Source organism: Camelina sativa, chromosome 11, assembly GCF_030686135.1.
Source record: "Camelina sativa cultivar CO46 ecotype springtype chromosome 11, ASM3068613v1".
Lineage (NCBI taxonomy): Eukaryota > Viridiplantae > Streptophyta > Magnoliopsida > Brassicales > Brassicaceae > Camelina > Camelina sativa.
Window position 1 is genome coordinate 35,210,379 of NC_141890.1, and position 7,201 is coordinate 35,217,579.

The following is a 7,201-nucleotide window of genomic DNA, read 5'->3' on the forward strand; positions in this document are numbered from 1 at the left end:
CCATAATCCACATGCTTAGCAGACAAATCCAAATCGAACCACCATGTACTTCTCCGTTGACATTCATAGCATCCAAGATTCAAACCAAATTCCACTACTTCCTCCATTAAGCCTTCATCGGTGGGACTCATCAATTTGATCAATGTCAAGAACCTTCTAGACTCATTCCCGTACTATACCATAACAAGCAAGATATAACTTGTACAAGATGTGGTACTCTTTCTCTCCCCTAGACTTATTATATTCTTATTTTCCTTTGAGCTTTGCTTTCTTGTTTTTTTTTTTATCATCTTCTTTTTTTTCTCAAAGTTGTAGGCGAATAATGGGGTCATCGGTAATTTACATACCCCTCTCTTATAATCTTTGTGTGATCATTTGACTCAAGAGTAGAATAATGAGGTCACAGGTAATATACCTACCTCTCTAAGCTGATCAAAATCATCCCATCTTCTATTCACTTTCTTTTTATTAACAAAGCTCTCAGGGATTTTTTTTTTCTTGAATAAGGGAGAGGAGTACTATTTTCTTTCGAAAATCTTACTTGTCAGGTATGAACAAGGAGTCAAGCTCTATGAACATCAATCTCCTTGATGAGGTAAAAAGAAAAGTGCATAAATTACCTCAGACTTTTATGGATTTTGTTGGAAATTCGGATGTCTCTGGTTCACTGGTCAGCCATTGGATTTTTCATTAGTCGGATTTGTGGGTTCAATCTGCAGCATTAATCAACCAAGGCAATACACTAAAAAGAAAAATCATAGTTCCCAACAAAATTTTGAATGCCTCCGAGAAAATGGCCTCTTAATCCAAGGTGGTGTATAAGCAGTAGAAGAGTGAGGTCTGCCAAGGATGTGAGGAACATGACCAGGGCGGGATTTAGGGACAAGTCTTCTTGTATGTCCTGCAAAATCATCAACAGAAGAAACAAGCGCTCTACAATAATCTCGTGGCTTGGTTAACTAAAAAACAGTTTTTGTATCTTTGAAGGTCTTGTTGATGATAGGAGGGAGTTTGGGTAAAGAAGATGCATACCTTTGTCTTACCTGAGGACTCTGGAGTGTGGAGTCGGGGGCTTTCTGTTTGGGAACAGCTTTATGATTTGGAGCATCAGTTTTGGACAAGATCTGTCTCGGATGTGGAGGGGTGTCGACCGATGCTGATAGGATGTCGGTCGATATTGAGCCTGTTGTTCGTGTATTTGCTTCTTTGCAGCTTATCTCAGCAATCTTCTCAACAGAAAATGTCTGTCCATCAATGGTAGGAGCTCTCCTCAGCTTATGCATCTCAAAGTTCACACTTAAACCATCCACATTCAGTGTTATGTATCCCTTCTGCACATCTATGATGACACCAGCTGTAGCCAAGAAAGATCTTCCTAAGATGAGAGGGTCTTTAGGCTCAGTATCATACTTCAGCACCTCAAAGTCAGTGGGAATCATGAAGTTTCCAACCTTAATTGGAATATCCTCTAAGACACCTTCAGGAATTCTCTGAGATCTATCAGCTAAGATAAGAGATAATCTAGTTGGCTTGACTTCTGTCATCCCAAGTTTCACAGCAACAGAATGTGGCATCAAGTTAATACTAGAGCCTAGATCACAAAGTGAGTGAGCAAACCGTTCTGCAGAGATAGTGCAATCAAGTACAAAGCTCCCAGGATCTGGTAATTTCTCTGCAGTCCTACACTGAATCATTGCACTCACTTTCTTAGAGACAACCACCGCTTGATTCTTCTCTTTCTTTTTCTTGTGGAGGCTGGTTCAAAAGAATCACACTGCCATCCTTGGAAAGCAGTGCTCCTTCTTCAGGGCTCAAACCATTGGACACCATTCTCTTCACATACCGCTTAAGTCCAGGAGAAAAATTGACTGCATCAACTAAAGGTATCTCAATCATTACCATATCCATCATTGCCTTGCATCTAGCTTCCTCAAGCTCCTGCTTGGACCTTCTTGGCTTAGGAAAAGAAATCTTCGGTTGGTACACCCTTTCAGCAGCTGGAACCTGAGATTTTGCAGTTTTGGGTTCTGTCTGAGATGAGTGTCGACCGACACCCAGGTGGTGTCGATCGACACCATCGTCTGAAGTCGAATTATCCGTCGTTTGCTCACCTTGTTCTGCAGAAGCAATTTCACCCTCATCTTCACCTCTCACTGATATGGCATTACAAGAATGTTTGGGATTTGACTCAGTTCTCCCAGGGAGAAATCTCTCTTGCCTTTTGACGGATCCAGCTGTTTGTGCAACCTGACTTTCCAGCTTCTTTACATCAATGTTCAAAGCTTCAAATTTCCCATTAAGTTCAATGTAGACATTGTCAAGCTTCCCATTGAAAGTAACTGTCATCTGCTCCTGACCTTGCAAAAGCTGCTCAAGCATAGCTTCCATCTTACTACTTTCAGCTGTTTTCGGAGGAGGGGACTGATATGAGTTATTGCCATAATTCCTTGTGTACCCAGTGCCCTGTTATTGCTGCTGATACTCTGGCTTGGAAGTGTAGCCTGAAAAGTTTCCACTGTAAGGCATGTTGATTTTTTGATTACCAAATTTCTGTCCCTTATATCCAGCTCCATACACATACTTGACATTCTCCTCCGTATTCTCTGGCTCTAGCTCAAATGTCTCAACCTCAGCAGCAAATTGGACTGACTTCTTACCCACAATTAGATTATACAATGAATCTAGCTTAGCAATGACTGAAGCTAGCTGGTTTGAATCAAATCCTCCATGCAATCTCTTCCTTTCAGCATCAGCCCTCTTAGTACTATTGCTAGAGGCCAAATTCTCAATCAAAGCTTCAGCATCTTCTGGAAATCTTGTTTTGAAGTTCCCATGGCTAGCAGCATCTAAAGCCAACTGATACTCCCAGTCATATCCTCTGAAAAAGATACTTAGCAATTGAACCCTTGAGAAGCCATGGTGTGGGCAATCCCTCTGATAAGCTTTAAATCTCACCCAAGCTGCTTTAAAAGCTTCATCTGGTCTTTGCTTGAAAGAGGATAGCTATACTCTCAACTCATCTGACATGGCATCATCATAGAAGTAGTTAAGGAAGGCCACCTTAATGTCACGCCAATTCGTCAAAGATCCAGCTGGCAACTGCTTTAACCACTGAGATGCCTCTCCTGCAAGTGAGTAAGGAAAAAGTTTGCAGTAGATGTAATCCTCAGTCACTCCATTAGCCTTTATACTGGTCACAAGATCCTCAAAATGCTCAATGTGGTCCAAAGGCTTCTCATTGGGCAGGTTAGAGAAAGGTCTCTGTCCAACTAGGTTTCAACTCAAATCATTCCTCTGGAATGGGCGAGGAACAATAGCAGACATGTTCTCATACACAAGATCAGCCTGGTTGTTCTCCTGTCTTCGAACCGGATTATTAATGTGGTTTGCAGCTCCACGTCCGTCTGCTGGAAGGGGGTGTCGACCGACACCATCGGCCATTTCGTCGACAACAACAACTTCAGCGATAACATTCCCTTCTGCATCAAGTTTTTGGCCCCGCTCGTTGCGCAAGTGGCCCTATTGATCCCTCAAAGCACCATCCTCATCACGCATCAGAATGACTGTGTTAACCATCTTCAAGGATTTGGCTGCTTTTCGGTTTTCACGCGCTAACTTTCCCAATTCTTGGAGTGTAAGCTTCACAGTAGGATCAGTCTTGTTGCTCCTTGTGTTAGGCTTATTAGGCATGTACCTGAAACACCAAAGATAAGAAAAACAAAAACGTGTAAGTAGAAAATAAAAAGAAAAATTTAGACGAAATTAAAAACTCAAATCTAATGGTAGATCAAAGAGTCCCCAGCAACGGCGCCAAAATTTGATATGCTCAAATTAAACCCTAGAGCTACTCTCTCAAATTAAGAGGTCACTGCAGTACTTAGGGGTGAAATTCAACAAGGACTCTAGACTACACAATAAATTATAGAGTTTTATGATTACGCTAAACAAGTTGATTTAAGTAAGAAAAGCAATGCAAAATATTAAAATAAAACTGTTGTAAATTCAAGAGATTAAAAAGCTATGTCTAGGGAATTTTTCAGGAAATTATGAAATATTAAATCAATCAATAAATTAGGATTCAAGCAATTAAAAACCAGATCTAGAACTCTAAACACTTTTGTAAAATAAATCAGTTTTCACTGCAAATATTATCTAAATTTAAAATCAGAAAATTCAAATCTCTTTGTAAAATTCTAGGTTAAAAATCAGCTTTAGATAAGTTCACAAAATTACTAAATCAAATCTCTTTGCAGAAAGTAATTTTGCTCATCAAAAGGTTTTATGAGGAAAATCAATTATATACTCATATCAATTTATTTTCTTAAGTTATTAATTCTAGATGGCCAATCAAGGATTAATATGAAAAACAACCTATGATGAAGATCTAGAAAGATAATGAATCCTAAAAATAACAGATCTAATAAATCATAAAATCCCTGTAAAAAATACTGAACCTAACAAGCAAACTACTTAGACATATTCAATAAAGAACAAAACATAATTCTGAATAATAAGCAATATATATTAAAAGAGTAAAAGAAGGGGTTCAGGAATTCTTCTCTCAAAGGAGTTCAGATCTCTCTCCCAAAAGCTCTCAATATCTCACTGGGTTGGAGAAAATAAAATTTGCTAGAAAATAACTTAAGGGTTTCTAAAACCCGAAAACAATATATATATATATATATATATATATATATATATATATATCCTAAAACATGTTAGGGACTTGTGCTGCAATTATGGAAAACTTGGGCAACTTTGTAAAACTTCCAAATTTGAAGACTTGTCTCGACTAAACATGGGTGTCGACCGATGCTCATGTGGTGTCGGTTGATGCTCTTCGTATAATCAGACTCCAAATTGATTTCCTCCTGTTAAATGCTCCAGAATCATCCAAATTGCTCCATTTCGCTCCATCCGTGCCAAAATCCTAGAAAACCTGTTAAGACTGTAAACATCCTTGAACAAAAGACTTAAAAAACACACTTATATCATGGTTAAAAATCGTAAAAACCATGATATATCATCTAACGCTCGGGCTAGAACGAAATGTATATCAATCTCAACATGTTTCTTGCGTTGATGCTGAACAGGATTGAAAGCAAGATAAACTGCACTTACGTGGTTGCAAAAAAAAAGGGAAGTCTTTGGGACTGGAACCCACATCTCAACAAACAAATTATGCAGCCATGCGAGTTCAGCCACAACATTGGCGACGTCTCTGTATTCAGTTTCTGCACTTGACCACGATATTGTATGTTGTCGCTTAGCCGACCACGAAATAAGGTTAGTGCCAATGAAAACACAGTAACCCGATGTTGAACGGCGTGTGGAGGGGCAGCCAGCCCAATCGGCGTCAGTGTATGCGACCATAGCCGTAGGAGGTGACCGATAGAGTTGTAAGCCATGCGTAACGGTACCCTTGACGTACAGAAGAATGCGTTTTAAGGCATTGAAGAGTTCTTCACGCGGATCATAGATAAAAAAACACTCTTGTTGAACCATATATGAGATGTATGGGCGAGTGAATGTAAGATATTAAAGAGCACCGACAAGGCTGATATATAACGTGGGATCCTTAACCGGTGGACTATCGGAGTTGGTCTCGACAAGCTTTGGCTTGGTGTCAACCGGAGTGAGGCATGGATTACACTTAGTCATGTTAGCCCGATGAAGTATGTTAGCAGCATAATTTTGTTGATGAAGAAACGTACCCTTCTCGTTGCGGATAGTAGGAATCCCAAGGAAGTGATGCAATGGACCAAGATCTGTCATGACAAAGGCGGAGTGAAGAGTGGAAATGACCTCATTGAGAAGAGTAGTTGAGGAGGCGGTGAGGGCAAGGTCATCAACATAGAGGAGCAAGTATGTAATGTCCTTGCCACAAGAACAAATAAATAAAGACGAGTCCAAGACACTTTGATGAAAACAAAACCATGTAGAGAACGACGTAAGAGGCAAACATGATCTGGTTTGGTGCTATCCTTGAAACCAGGTGGTTGATGCATGTAAACAGTTTTCTTAAGATCACCGTGGAGAAACACGTTCTTGACATCAAGCTGACGTAGTGGCCAATCATATGTCGTAGCCACATGTAAGACCGCACAGATCGTATCAGGTTTGACGACCGGGCTAAAAATCTCATCACAGTTAACGCCTAGTTGTTGAGACTTCCCATTGGCAATAAGACGAGCCTTATAGCTGGACAGTTTGCATGTGGAGTCAAACTTGTGCCTGTATAACCACATGCAGCGAATAATATTAATATTCTTAGGCCAATGTACAAGTGACCACGTCCAAGTTTTAATAAGAGCACAATATTCCTCTCCCATTGTTGGGTTCCAATTAGGATCACGTCTCACCTGTATATGGTTTAAAGGTAAGGGGGAGATTTTATCATTGCGAAAACAAAGCCTATTGACCAGTTTGACAAGGACCGCCTTGCTTCGCCTCTGCATGGGATGAGAGGAAGGAGATATGGGTGGCAGGACAGGTGGCTGAGATATGAGATATGGGTTGAAGCAACGGTGGTGGAAGATGTGGCTTAAGAGGAATAGGTGATATTGGAACAATGATCTCTTCGGGAGGTTCCAGAGCAGGAACATGAGAGAACGGGAAAACAGTCTCACCGAAGACAACATGGCGGGAGAACAAAATCTTGCTGGAGCATAAGTCAAGACATCAAAAACTCTGGTGATAGGAAGGGTAACCAAGAAACACACACGAAGTGGACCTCGAGACCATTTTGTGAGGAGTGGTCGAGAGTAGGTTTGGATAACTTAGTGAACCAAACACGCGGAGATGATCGTAACGCGGCTGTTTGTTGAAAAGACGCGTAAATGGTACCTCGTTATTAAAGACAGCTGACGGCAGGAGGTTGAGAATATGTTTTGATGTGTGTAGTGCCTCTACCCAATACGTGAAGGGCATGTGAGCTTGAAAAAGAAGGGTGCGTATCAAGTTGTTGAGTGTCTGTAACATCCGTTCGGCTTTCCTGTTCTGTTGAGACGTGTAATGACACGAGAACCGAAAACTAATACCAGTGGCAGCAAAGTGATCACGAAAGTGCCAATTTTCATATTCGCGGCCATTGTCACATTGTAGGAATGAGATGCCACGATTGAACTAGGACCGAACCATCGCCGAGAAGTGAAGGAACTGGCTGAACACATAACTCTTCCACTTGAGAGGATACACCCAC

The 7,201-nt window shown here is 40.7% G+C and overlaps 1 non-coding gene across 1 annotated transcript; it reads left to right on the plus strand.

Moving 5' to 3' along the window:
• Positions 1-2,911: 2,911 nt before the first annotated feature.
• Positions 2,912-3,018, plus strand: LOC147934839 (small nucleolar RNA R71). Its single transcript, XR_015573473.1, has one exon. It is a non-coding gene; the product is annotated as a small nucleolar RNA R71 (small nucleolar RNA).
• Positions 3,019-7,201: the final 4,183 nt, after the last annotated feature.